Source organism: Labeo rohita, chromosome 10 (genome assembly GCF_022985175.1).
Source record: "Labeo rohita strain BAU-BD-2019 chromosome 10, IGBB_LRoh.1.0, whole genome shotgun sequence".
In the NCBI taxonomy this organism is placed as follows: Eukaryota; Metazoa; Chordata; class Actinopteri; order Cypriniformes; family Cyprinidae; genus Labeo; species Labeo rohita.
In genome coordinates, this window is record NC_066878.1 from 16140103 (window position 1) to 16153126 (window position 13024).

The window sequence follows — 13024 nt, forward strand, 5'->3', positions numbered from 1 at the left end:
AAACACAACACGTGACCCATCTCAGGTAAACATTTTTGTGACTCTGTTGTTAGAACTATTAGGCCTAGATATGTTTGTTTAGCTATTATTGCTTTACTTTTCAATACTGAAACTACCACATCATAAAACGAACAACTTTCACAATGAATGCATTAAAGTGCAGTCTTTTAATGATTAAAAAAGCATATTTACCATTCAACCTTGTTACTGCCTGATCTAGAGATTTAGCATTCAACCCTGTTACTGCGTGATTTTATTTTAATTACAAAAAAATAACATTCCTAATGAAGTAACATTATATAGCATTAAGTAGCCTAATTAATATCTTTCCTCAAACTGGACTGCATTTGTGAAGTGCAACCATTCAACCCCGTTATCCACATTATTACAAGAAAAATTATAATTATATTTAAATTACACAAGTCTGTCATTACCTACAAACTATCCTTTGGCAGGGGCTCACATAAAAAAAAATATTTTTGGAAATGAAAACATTACATTTAGCTTGACCTGAGGCTAATAATCATCAATTACACTTAATTTCTAAAGACTTTTTGACACTATTCCATACCATAGTCTTGGAATGTGTCTAAGGTTTTTCCAACAGAAGAAGTCTTTGATCAGTGGTAATGATGAATCAAACAGGTTTTGTCTAAATGTTTAGGGTGACGTCTTGTATACACTTGCTATTCCTGCGCTAAACCCTTAATATGGATTGAATGCCCTTTGACTTTAACTAAATCTGAGTTTCACAGACACAGATCCATCTTAAATTCAGTTGATACCTCACAAATAACATAATGTAGTGGTTTTAAGACACTGGACTGCCTATGGACAGTTTTATATCCGCATTCTGGTAGCTAGACAATCCTGAGGCCTACAAGATGATTTGAGTCAATTACAGTTTTAGTAACACTTTTAACTGTTTCACTCAAGTGGTCTTTGACCCGTTTTTGAGTGACCTTTGAATGAAACTTGATAAGCGCAAATGCTAGAGTGCAGTTCAGTTGTAATTAACTTGTTGCATCATGTCTAACAGAGTTCAATCATCAAGCCAAAACAAGGTGTAACTGATATTAAAACACTCAGACACAAATTCATGTTCTTTCTCCATAATCAAACAGCAGGTGTGACAGCAGATTAAAGTATACAGACAAGTTAATTACTGAACAATCTGTTTGGGAGAAGTAAAAGCACCCTGCACTCCTAAAAATGAAAGCTCTTTACTCTTAAAAATAAAGGTTTCAAAAGGTGGTTTTCGCAGTGATGTCATAGAAGAACCAGTTTTGGTTCACCAAAAAACCTTTCCGTGAACAGTTCTTAAAAGAACTAAAGAACCATTTCCACTATGAAGAACCTTTTGTGCAATGGAAATGTTTCCATAGATGGTAAAAGTTCTTCATGAAACCACAGATGCCAATAAAGAGACGTTATTTTGAAGAGTGTTTACTGGAATTTATGGTTCCATGAAGAACCTTTAACATCTATGGAATCGAAATGTTTCTTTTTTTAAAGTTTTTTTTATTGGTATTGATGCTTCCACGAAGAACCTTTAACATCCATGGAATCTTTCCATTCCACAAATGTTTCTATTTTTAAAAAATAAAGGTTATTTTTGGCATTGATGGTTCCATGAAGAACCTTTAACATCTATGGAATTTTTCCATTCCACAAACAGTTCTTTTTGTTTGTTTGTTTTTTTTAAATAAAGGTTCTTTATTGGCACTGATGGTTCCATGAAGAACCATTAACATCTATGGAATCTTTTAATTCCACAAACTTTTTTTATTTTTTAAATAAAGGTTCTGATGGTTCCATGAAGAACCATTAACATCTATGGAATCTTTTCATCCCACAAACTTTTTTTTTTTTTTTTTTTTTTTTTTTTTTTTTAAATAAAGGTTCTTAATTAGAACTGATGGTTCTATGAAGAGCCATTAACATCTATGGAATCTTTTTTTTTTTTTTTTTTTTTTTTAAATAAAAGTTCTTTATTTGCACTGACGGTTCCATGAAAAAACCTTTAACTTCAATAGAATCTTTTCATTCCACAAACTTTTTTTTTTTTTTTTTAAATAAAGGTTATTAGCATAGATGGTTTCATGAAGAACCTTTAACATCCATGTAAGCTTTCTATTGGAGAGAAAGTTCTTTAGATTTTCAAAATGTTCTTCACACTAAAAAGAAAATGATTTTCGTTAATAAGAACTGTTCACTGAAAAGTTCTTTAAGGAACCAAAAACAGTTCTTCCATGGCATTGTTGCGAAAACCCCTTTTGAAACATTATTTTTTAAAAGCAATATAGTAATATAGTTCTAGAAAAAATCTCTTTAGATTATTAAAACATTCTTTACACTGGAAAAAAATGTTTTTTAAAAACAGTTCACTGAAAGGTTCCTAGAACCAAAAATAGTTCTTCAACCATCTGAAAACACCTTTAGGAAGTTTTACTTTGAAGAGTGTGATGATGTGTCCCGTATGATAGCGGCGCAGACACATATCATCTCCCATTCCTCACATTCCACTATTTCCCAGCAACCTTTGCAAACGTGCCCCAACAAGTCGCAGTCATTACTAAAGTGGTTGAGGTGCTCCATTTACAGAGTTTCCCACTTCGGTGGATAAACAGGGTTAAGATTTAACCCCAGGCGTATTCCTAAAATTGCACTACTGCCTTGGTGTAAAACCAACTTGATGAGCAAATTTCATCGCAGAGACACTTTTGATCACTTGAGAGCTGATAACGACACATTTACAGCCTTCATGTGTAGCGTTCCTTGTGAAGTTATGATAATAGAGTAACCTATGCTTCTTCAACTTCACAAAGTCAACATTCATATAGATTTGGGGCAAGTACAGACACCTTGTGTAGCGTGAGACGCCCCACTAATATAGGCCCGGCATGCATGATTCAGAGCCTATAGGGTTGATTCACGCAGTTATGTTAAAGGACTGTCTCAGCAATGCCGAGAGACACGTTTAGCAGTCCTGGGCCCCTCTCCTGACCATCCCCCACCCCTGGACTTGCCTCCCTGCATTCCACTGAAAACATTCCCTTCCCCCTGCTAACCTGCGACAAGGGAGGGTCCGACCCGTGCACCTTTATTCGGCCCTTTAGCTCCAAAACAAGCCTCTGTATGGTGAGGAAAACGGCAAGGCCACCAAAAAAACAAAACAAATGACGCCTGAACTCAGCTTTAAGTCCAAACAGAACTGATTTTATTTCTCAAAGACATGCGTTACACCAGTTACAGTTGGGGGTTAACCTACGTAAGGGGACGACCTGAGCGATCTGGCATTTGTTTCCCAGGGTTCCCGTGGGCGTTGAGCATATCAGAGGCTAAATGCTATGACAATACTATTGCACTGCTAGAATGGATGGTACAGTAGTGCAACATCGTCAGAGCAGCTGACCTCAGCACATCAGCACGTGGACAGAGGGACAGCCATCTTCTCTGACCAATGACTGTTTGCCCTTACTGTCAATTTCAACCTTATCAGCAAGAACATATATTAAAAAACACTAATAATAATAATAATATTTTTCAAACAGTTTTCAGTTCAAATGATACCCATATATATAGCAAAAGGCCTATGAAAATCATAGTTTTTAATGAAAATAAAAATATTGGTAACGCTTTACAATAAGGTGTCATTTGTTAACATTAGTTAACATGAACAAACAATCAACAATACATTTATTAAACTTTTTATTAATCTTTGTTAATGTTAGTTAATAAAAATTCAGTTGTTCATTGTTTGTTCTTGTTAGTTCACAGTGCATTAACTAATATTAACAAACACAACTTGTGATTTTAATAAGATTATAAGATTATAAACCTTAGGTAATGCTAATTTCAGCATTTTCAAATGCATTATTAAAATCACAAATTGTGCTTGTTAACATTAGTTAATGCGTTACCTAAGATTAATAAATGCTGTTGTTCCTTCTTGATTCATGTTGACTAATGTAGTTAACTAATGTTAACTAATGAACCTTACTGTAGTGTTACTAAAATATATATAAAACACACAATAAAATGCAGAGAAAAACTACAATAATATTAATACAATAATTATACCACTCATAATTATTTTTTTTTCCCAAATAAACCATTTAAAAATTATTAGCATTGCTAATTTTACATATAAATCAGTTACAGTTAAATCAAAATGCAGGCAAAACAACGAAAACCATGTAACAACAATATTAATACATTATCAATAATAATAATAACATTGTTTACACTATATTTAAAGATGTCTTTTTTTTTTACAGCGTAATTCTACATTTAGGTACTGAGAAATATTAATTAACAACATAATTACTATAGGGTTAGGATTAGGGTTAAGTTTAGGGTTACTGCATGTAATTATGCATAATTTACTGTTATTACTATTGTAAATACATTAATAGTTTAATAAGGACATTGAAAAATAAAGTGCAACCACTTTTTTCACATTTTTTAAATTAAAAAAATTATACAATTATACTATTATTAATATAATATTAATAAAATGACTGGTAATTATTATTTACAATTAAATAGCTTAGCTTTGTTACAATAAGCTATGAGTCAATAATAAAAATAATAACAGGCCTAATAATAAAGGCAAAAATAGTAATTTCTTGAAACTGATTCGAAGCAAGTTTGTCAAACATTTACAGTTTGCAGTAAATTTGTACAGTGTGTCAGCTTTTATGGTTTTCCAGGTTTCCAGGCCTCCACATGTTAAATAATGTCAGAGCAGGAGAGGGGTGAGAGGTGAAGCAATAGAGGGAGGTGGAGGGCTCTGTTCTATCAGCCAATGCCCTTTTAATATTGCACTGCTCTTTTGATTGGCCAGTAGTACAACAGAAAAAGGGCAATGGACAAAACATGCTCAATATCACCATACAATCCTTCCCTTCATTGCATTTAGAGGTTTATGCATATTTGATTTTATACACTTAATGCACATTTTGTTGGAAAAATCAAAGGAAAGATCAACAGACTCTGAGCAGATCATTAAAGGATTACTCACAAACCAAACAATTAATCAACAAAAAACTAATTTAAACAGAAGGCTTGGCAAAATACAAATTAAAACCACAATCTTACAAAAACAAACACATCTTTCCCACATGTTTCCTTCATGGTTTGGGGCTCTGCTTTACAATGAAAACAATTTTTAGAGCTTAAAATAATTAGATTTAGTTTTAATAGTGCAGTTAAATAAAAAGCTTTTTAATCAACTTCGTTGGGAATATGTCAGGACTTCTGACAGAGAGAATCAAAGTATTCCTGAAACAACTGGAATGCGTTTAAAAAAAAGAGAGAGAGACTCTGATAGTTACGTAAGATTAAATCAAATCGAAACAACTTTACAGAAAGAAAACAAAAACAGAGAAAGGTGGTTATTTGGTTTTTTTTATACGTGCAAAACATTCAGGGTGACCACACTTTCCTAGAGAATTTCCATGATTTGACCACAACTTTTCCAGAGTTTTATAAAGATTGAATAAGGATTAATAAATATACAGACACTACAAATATTTTCTTGCCTTGAAATTGCATTTTACAACTGAGCATAATTAAAACACATACTGACTACAGAAATTTCCAGAACTTTTCCAGGCCTGGAAATCACTTTTGAAATTCCCTAATATTTAGTTTTCCAAGACACCCTGTGAGGTTTGGGAAATTATGCGACTTCATACACCGTTCTTAAAAAGCAAAAACACATTTAAAGGCGTTGATTTATAGCGGTGAGAGCTATGAAAGTAAGAAAACACTTTAATGTGTTGCTTAATTTACACTAGCGTTTTTAAAGACTTGTTGATAATCATAAAAAAACTTTCCGAAATGCTGTCTAGCCCTAAATAATTCTGCAATAATTTACATGCGCATTAGAAGCATTCTGATCGAGCTAATAATGGAATTAAGTCGAATTAAACGCACTCGCCACTTTCGCATGTTTGTTTTGATTCGGATTAAACGTAAAGCATCACCAGCCCAACTAAACTTCGGCAGACAAACGAATAATAACGGTGGTGTGTTTACATTACCTCAAATTCACACAGTTTGAAATCGTACCTATCGGCGCCTGCATTTAAACAGTGGCAATTCTTTTAGCCTTCTGTGTTATTTTCTTAGACAGCAAACATTGCGCACATAAACGATGCATACTACAGAAAAGATCTCGTACCCAGGGTTTGATGGCACACGGTCCTGATGCGCATGAAAATGAGGCGAGTGGATTGGTCCCATCCATCCAAACTCTCCTTTACGCCCTACAGCTCCCGCCATTTCCGCCCAATCATCCCAAATGCATGAAGAGCACATAGTGAACCCCAAATTCATGAATGGCAGCGAACCAAGGGAGGGACACTCCGTCAGAGAAAAAAAAAATGAAGAGGGAGAGTGAGAGAAGAGGAAAAGTTGAGTAAAAGGTGCAAAACCTGGACGCCGTCGTCTTCGGTCCGTTTTCAAACGGTAAATGTATTAAGTCTCTCCGTTTGCGAGAGCGCAAAGTTAAAATCTGACCGCGCGGCTCTGCGAAATAAATGAGCAAATGTAAAGACGCGCGGCCTCACGGCCTTCCAGCGTCAGACTCCATCTTTGACTAGTTGACATTCAGATCCAGCCGGAGCAAATGCCTCATTTGCATGCGCGGCGCTCATTGGCCCGCTGCTGCGCTAGTCTCTGCCGTGCGGCCAGCCATTGGTGGAATTCTCAGTTCCTCGGCGCTGTGACTCGCGCCGTGATTGGATGCAAAACTGATACCGCCGCTGCATACTTTAATTGAACAACAAATACGCGACGCACTGTGTCTCTCATTCACAAAATCCCCATCACTGCCGTCCGCTCACATCCCCGATGAGACCACTGCTGAAATACAGGCGTCAGGATCATTAATGATGACAATCATTTCTCATTTCATTTTGATGCTGTCGTATTTCTTGATAGATAACCGTTTTAATACAAAACTCGGCACTTTTGAAGGTTCTGAGACGCTGTGTATTACACAGAAATGTGAACTGAAGGAAAGTTCAGACTCTCTTGATTTTATGTGAATATTTACAGTAAATAGTCACGTGAACCGAGATGTTTAATTTCATTTTACCTCATACAGATATAACATACTTAATATGTTATATTTAAGCCTGTTTTTTGTCTAGTAAATCATGATCACACATGTAAACATGTCAATGAACACACTGATTAACATTATAAAATAAGATTTTAAAGTATTTTAAATTAAATGAAAAAAACAGAAAAAATGCATTTGAAATAAAAAGAGTTATATATTTTGTATCACTTTAAAGCTCTTTTTCTTTTATAAAAGCTGTAAGGAACATTTACATGCACATTTTACATTTAGATTTTTTCTTTAAACCTACAAGACATCATTAACATCTAAATAATTAATATATTATTATACATAATATGTTTTACGTTCTGTTCGGAGCTTTACGAAAAAAATTAAGCACTGATCTCTAAAAAGTACATTTGAACTAAAAACACAAGTTTTCAGATGATGTACATATAAATGCCCAGGTGAAAAAAGTGCACTTCCGTAATGTACTAAAAGTGCTATAATTTCACATACTTAATATACTAAAAATTTTTTAGTACTTCTTGATAATCTTAAAAAGTGTGCTATTTTGGGACACCGTGAATATGAACCCTTGAACCCACTCTACAAGTGGTAACTAAAAACATTTTTAAATACAGAGATAGTATGTTAAAAAGACAATTTAGTTTACATTCATGGTTTCCCAAAATAGCACAGCTGAGTACACTTATCTTATGAAGTACTAACGAATAATTTTTAGTCTGTTAAGTTCAAAATTAGTGCTTGAAGATAGACCACTTTAAGTACATTACGAAAGTGCACTTTTTTTTGCCTGGGTATACACCTTTCTTCTAAAATTTATACACAGATTGTGGGACATGGATTTTGTGGGTGGGCCACGGCGGTGGGCCGAACCAGGGCTGGTTCTGGGTGGCGCTTGAGTCGCCAGTGAGCTTTGATTGACATCTGGAGGAGGGTAGTGGGCTGTGAAATGTGGCATTCTTGGCCAAGGGAGCTGAAATAATGGTATTGTTTAGTGAGAAAGGGCCCGTTTCCCCCCCTTCCCTCTCTCTGTCCCCCAATCTGAAGGGATCTGATTGTGCGCTTACTCTGTTAAAAGTGTTTGATGTGGCCAATGCATTCAAAAGGCTGCAAGGAAAACTACAAGGGATGTTCTGCCTCTGTCTTTCTGCTGGCTATTTAAAATCATAACTGACCCCACCTTGCCTCTTTGCATTATCACACATTTAAAAGTTCAAAAATGATCAATGGCTTTTTGACTAATTTTACAATCTTATAATCAAAATTTCAACAAATAAAATAATATTTGAAATCATTTATAACTCATCTCTGATGTCATATTTTGCATTCTATAAATCATTTAAATTTACACAAGTTTTGACTGAAATTGCTTATGGGTGGATTCTCTTTAAAGGTTATCATGTTATCGTCATGCTGTTCGAGGGTTGATGTGCTCAAAAACTCAAAAACATGCTCATAAAATCTCAATAGTAATGCTTTGTTGCTTCGTTTTTAATAGTAGCATAGAAAATGTAACATTTTACCACTATTTTACCATCGAAACAATTACAACAATTGTTTTTTGTTGCGCAACTGTAAAAGTGCTTATTAAAAGTAAACATATTTGTTTTAATGTTAGTAAGAAGGTGAGCGAAAATGTATTTTGTGTTTGTATTTATTTTGGAAAGCACAGTTAAAAGAAATGAAGAATCATGTTTTGACAAGAATATTTCTTATATTTGTACCGAATGTTTGAAAACATAATCAAATAATTGCAATAAAACACAAAGAAAGGAAAACTAATTTTCGTGGAGGTATTTCTAAAATACTTCACTAAACTTGTGCCTGTTATTTACAGTTTTCGATGTTCAATATTCTGCAAATTAGCAACAAAATTTGATGTAATTAATAAGTTGATGTAATTTTCCAGGAATGATTTAGAAATGTATTTAAATTATTCAGAAAGACAGATCTAATTGTATTAAATGGATTTCATCAGTGTCATCGTGATTTCACAGTACGAATTACAGGCTTTTCATGTTTTTGGAGTGTAAAATGATAATAATCATAGTAATTATTTGTGAAACTACAGAAATGATAAAGTTAAATTTGTATTTTGAAAAACAGTTTGACACAAAAAAGATGGAATCAGATTTACAAGAAATAAAACATTACTATATGTAATCGACTACACTGATTCAAATAAAAAATATTAAATAAGGACATTTCTAATTAATTTACGCAGTTTTAGAATGATTTCCTTCAGTAGAAAAGCTATTTTTCATTTCTATAGTCAAACTGTAATTTTCCATTTAAGTCACATGTGACTTTCTTCAGGGATTTGATTTAATAAAAACATGAAAAATATAAAGTTAAATAACTGGTTTCAGCATTTGAGATATATTTACTTAGTGTTTAACTGTTGCTGTTTACAAATGAATACTACCTCATTTAACCACTAATAATTCGTTTTGTTGTTATAAATTAATCTATTATTGATTTAAATGTTAAACTTGTTAATTTAGATTTTTTTTTTAGTGTAGTTTAAATTTGTTCTGTAAAAACTCATGCTCTGATATAATTCTGAGTTTAGATCATTCAGATGTCTTTGAAAAACAAGCTAAAATACATTTTAAAAGTTATTTTTCGATCATTAAATCGAACATTTTGATTGTTCAAACACAACCATATAATTTTCATCTTTGAATTCGTTTGAAATGCTTCCTGTTTGATCTCCAGCAGTCATACCTGAACGGTGTTTCCAAGCAAGAAACCTTTCCCACATGGGAGGTAGAGATTTGTTATTGTTCTTTCTTTTTTCCCCCAATTCCCTTCCTCCAAAAATGTTCCTCCCCTCTTCCTCTGCCCTTTAACCTTTCCCTGCCTATACCCTCTTCTTCTCCATCCCATGCCTCTCTTCCTCATGGATCACCCAACAGGGAAAAGCAGCGCTGATAGACAGTCATTGATAATTTCCCCGAGCCGAACAGAAGGTTAATGGATGAGCTTCTTCTATCGCCGTCACAGTGGGTGGTGACACGGACGGGATGCGAGTCCCTTTGAGACCCACCACTCCTCCAGTTCACCAGCACTTTTCTCCCCCCACCCCGTTTTGCCTTAAGAAGTGTCGTCTACCCTTTGCAGCCCAAAGCGGGTGTGTTGAGCGCATGCCCGGCATTCCAGCTGTGTGGGTGGTGGTCCGGAGCAGGGTGAGGAGTTCTCAAGCTGAACGTGACACCAAACATCACAGCATTTCTGTAGGGGGATTCCAGCCGTATACATGCTCGGGGTGTGAACATTTACGGCAAGGACGTTTATGCTCATTTTGACTTTGTACAACACCTTCACACACCGTCCTTCATTCTTAAAGCCACTTGGTTGGCGTAACATTTCGGTACTAAACTGAGAAGGAATTGTGAGGGGAAAAAATCAATGCAATTAACTATAGAATAATCGATGGTTGCAGAATCAGATGGAATTAAAAATAGCATAAAAAAACTACATTTATTTATCATTTCACAAACTAATCTAAATGCATTTAGTTTACGTGTACATTTTTTAGTGTCTTTTAATGTTTTTGAAAGATATCTCTTTTGCTCACCAAAGCTGCATTTAGTTGATTAGAAATGAGGCAAAAACATTAATATTGGCAAATGTTATTGTAGTTTAAAATAACTGTTTTTCTCCATAGTTTGTAGAAACGTTCATCATTTTTTCTGGACTCTTTGATGAATAGAAAACTAAAAAGTACAGCATTTATTTGAAATAAAAATAGATATATTTTGTAACATTATCAATGTCTTTAATGTCACTTTTGATCAATTTAACTTAACCTTGCTGAATTAGTATTACTTAGTAATTAGTAATAAGTATTAAGTTGGTATTTTTGTAAAGCTTACTGACCCCAAAGTTTTGATTTGTGGTGTATGAAAATTGTCAAGTTGATAGATCTTAAATTATAAAATTTCTTTCATTTTTGTCATGATTTTTAATCAATATTTTACTTAAACTAGTTCATTTTAAATGCAGTGTAAATTACTTATATTATATTATGTTATATTGTATATTGTATTATATTGTGAAATATTTTACTATTTAAAATGTGTTTGCTGTTTTAATACATTTTAAAATGTAATTTATTCCTGTTATTTTTAAGCTGAATTTTTAGCATCATTACTCCTGTCAAATGTTCCTTCAGAAATCATTCTATGATTCTGATTTGCTCAAAAAACATTTATTATTATGTTGAAAACAGCTGAGTATAATTTTTCAGGTTTCTTTGACGAATAGAGAGTTCAGAAAAACAGCATTTATCTGAAACAGAAATCTTTTGTAACATTATAAATGTCTTTATCATCACTTTTGATCAATTTAAAGTATCCCTGCTAAATAAAAGATTAATTTCTATCATTCCCCGAACCCAAAAGAAACAAAAATAATACTGACTCCAAGATTTATTATTATTATTATTATTGAAAATGAAATAAAATGTTTCTTGAACAGCAAATCAGCATATTCGAATGACTTTTGGAGGATCATGTGACTCTGAAGCCTGGAGTAATGATGCTGAAAAATTAGCTTTGATCACAGGGATAAATTATATTTTTAATTAGAATTACATATTTAAATAGAAAACAGTTAATTTAAATAGTAAAAATATGTCACAATATTACTGCTTTTGCTGTACAAAAAATCTTACTATTCAAAAATGTTTGACTGGTAATGTATAGATATAAAATTATACACTAATAATAAATAATCTAAGAGGTCTTTTTCACAGTGATGGCATTAAAAAAAACAAAGAATCTTTTAATGAACTAGACCACTTTCTCCTTACCTAAAGAACCTTTTTCAAGTATAAAGAACCTTGTGGACTGAAAAAGTTCCATGAATGTTAAAGGTTCTTTATGAAACCAAAAAGAAAGAAAAAAAGAAAAAAGAAAATCACTTTATAAACCTTTATAAAGTTACAAATTCCAAAAGTGATGTTTTTTTGTTGTTGTTGTTTTTTAATTCCATCAAATGTTACAACCACCCAAGAACATTCATAGCCTTTGTGATTGTGTCTTTTTAGTAGCCTACTGAAATGCCAATTTTTACCTTTTAAAGCATCTAAATACACATTTATTATAAATCAGCCCACGTCTACATAATTCACTAACTACCCAAACATATTAGACTTCTAACATCATTTTTACCATTGCCGGCACAATCTGCGAGAGCCAGAGGTCCGAAGTACTTTCCAAGCCATGTGTTCCTCAGTAGCTCCTCCAATCCATTAACTAAACTTCAGAGGAATTCCTCACTTCATTTCACAGAATACATGTGGAATGTACACAGGGGTCAAAGGGCACGGAGCTAGAGGAGCCCACCCCATACAGGGGCACGCAGACCTTATTCAAACAAGCCCTGAGGGTCGGGGGGAGGAGGAGCGCTGGACGTTACTTTAAAGATAACCTATAATCAAAGCATTCACCTACAGCCGCCCTTCATCAGTAACTTTACACCCGTTTTATGAAGTGCGCCACTTCCGTGAGTTGTAAAACATGTACTTCTGTAGCATTAGAAGCAAACAAGCTAGCATTGCTAAAAAGCTCCAGCTCTTTATTACGGAACAGTTCACTTTATTGTAACACTTGTTTGTGTATATGGGCCATTATACAGAATTGGTTCTGTACAACTTGTGTATGTATATAAAAATTGTATAATATCCAAGGTACACCATTTCTAGTAATTGTGCAGCTAATTCTCATATTGTATTATCAGAAAGTTCTGGAATATTTGTCCTTTCCCCAAATTTGTCACTAACCAAACACAATAATACACAATGTAATAAGAGGAGTGATATTGACCTATTAAGATTAAAATTTGCTTACATCTTCCTTGTAAATATACATTTTATATTATCTATTTTGTTAAAAAAAATTCTGAGGTAAATCAAAA